Consider the following 1,755-nt stretch of genomic DNA (forward strand, 5'->3'; position numbering starts at 1 on the left):
CATATGAAGTTTTGTCATTTAAAACTTCTTCACAAGCCGAAATATACTCACTTTTGTCCATAATGACGATAGCGCCTCCCTTATCCGCCATCTTAATAACAATAGAATTGTTATTAGCTAGACGTCGGAGTGCGTAACGCTGGGAATTTGTGAGGTTATTCCAGGATTTCTTTCCAGTTGTTTTAAGGCTTTCTCTAATGCTTGCCTGACAAGATTCAAGAAATTCTAGTAGTGCTTGTGAACGTCTCTCCCGAACTTTATCTGGATACCAATTGGGATTCTTTTCAATCCAATTATGCCAGATTCGATCATCATCATCCACAATAATATCCGATTTATTGGCTGTGATGGTTCTGTATGTATGTACTGGAAAGTTCCAAAGAATCGTAATATTTTCTCTCTCAGTTACAACCTCCGAGTGGTGCTTATACCACTGCTCTTGATACACACATATTTTCACTTTCAAAATGGAACGGAGTATAAATACCGTACACGACAAAATATTCCAAAAGTAAAAGGAGAAATGAACAGAAGGGAGAAAAAACAACATTCAAATAAGAGTTAGTAGATAAAGCATATTCCTAACAGTTTAACATGTACTTTTGAAAATAATGATAGTAAAAACAACAGTTATGATGTTATTATGCGGAATTGAGCAAATTCCAACAGAAGCAAAACAAATAGAATTTTGATGCATCACACTATTCCAAGAAAAAAATTAGTTGGAAATAAGAGAGAGCAAAAAGATTTATGCATATGTTTTGGAAAGACTGCTGTAGACTACTTCTATCCTCACAAGAACTAGAAACACTCCAAGACATCTCAAGAGAAGTCCTGAGAAAGGTTTGAGCAAGGCAATTAATTTCATGTTACTTCTGTCTACTCAGCTATAAATAAGTACTAGCCGGATGCTTATGCAGTCTCTCTCTATTTCTCTCTCTCTTTCTTATACATACAAACACACTCATTTTCTCTCTCTCTCTCTCTCTCTCTCTCTCTCTCTCTCTCTCTCTCTCTCTCTCTCTCTCTCTCCCTCTCTCTCCCTAGCTATCATGTCCTAGCTGTTCTGCTGCGTTAAGGGTATTCCGCTATGTTACAGTATCATCTGCTGCACTTTTAAAATCGAAGAGTCAACCAAACCATAGGCTAAAATCGTTAGACGTATCTCCAATAAATAGGGCTAAAACACGAGGAAATGTTGAAGATTGCAGAATGGGAGAATGGTTAAAGCAAGACTAATGAAGGGTGACATGCGATCGGAAGACATCAAAATTAATTTACAAGTTAGGATGATCCTTGAAAGCAAACTACAAAACTATACCAGAGCAGAACACACCTGAGGGCGTCGAGACAAAAGACATGAAATGGATGATACAAGGCAAAAAGTCTAGTTATTATGTTTGTCTCTTATTACGCTGAAGCTTGTAGAGGCGCAATGGCCCAGTGGTTAGGGCAGCGGACTCGTGGTCATAGGATCCGGTTTCGATTCCCAGACCGGGCGTTGTGAGTGTTTATTGAGCGAAAACACCTAAAAAGCTCCACGAGGCTCCGGCAGGGGATGGTGGCGAACCCTGCTGTACTCTTTCACCACAACTTTCTCTCACTCTTACTTCCTGTTTCTGTTGTGCCTGTAATTCAAAGGGGTCAGCCTTGTCACACTGTGTCACGCTGAATATCCCCAAGAACTACGTTAAGGGCACACATGTCTGTGGATTGCTCAGCCACTTGCACGTTAATTTCATGAGCAGGCTGTTT

The 1,755-nt window shown here is 39.8% G+C and overlaps 1 protein-coding gene across 1 annotated transcript in view; it reads right to left on the reverse strand.

Annotated features, from left to right (window-relative positions):
• Positions 1-1,755, reverse strand: part of LOC106881017 (zinc transporter ZIP10) — a 14,420-nt gene that overhangs the window by 11,758 nt on the left and 907 nt on the right. The window lies entirely within an intron of this gene.

Source organism: Octopus bimaculoides, chromosome 25, assembly GCF_001194135.2.
Source record: "Octopus bimaculoides isolate UCB-OBI-ISO-001 chromosome 25, ASM119413v2, whole genome shotgun sequence".
Classification (NCBI taxonomy): domain Eukaryota; kingdom Metazoa; phylum Mollusca; class Cephalopoda; order Octopoda; family Octopodidae; genus Octopus; species Octopus bimaculoides.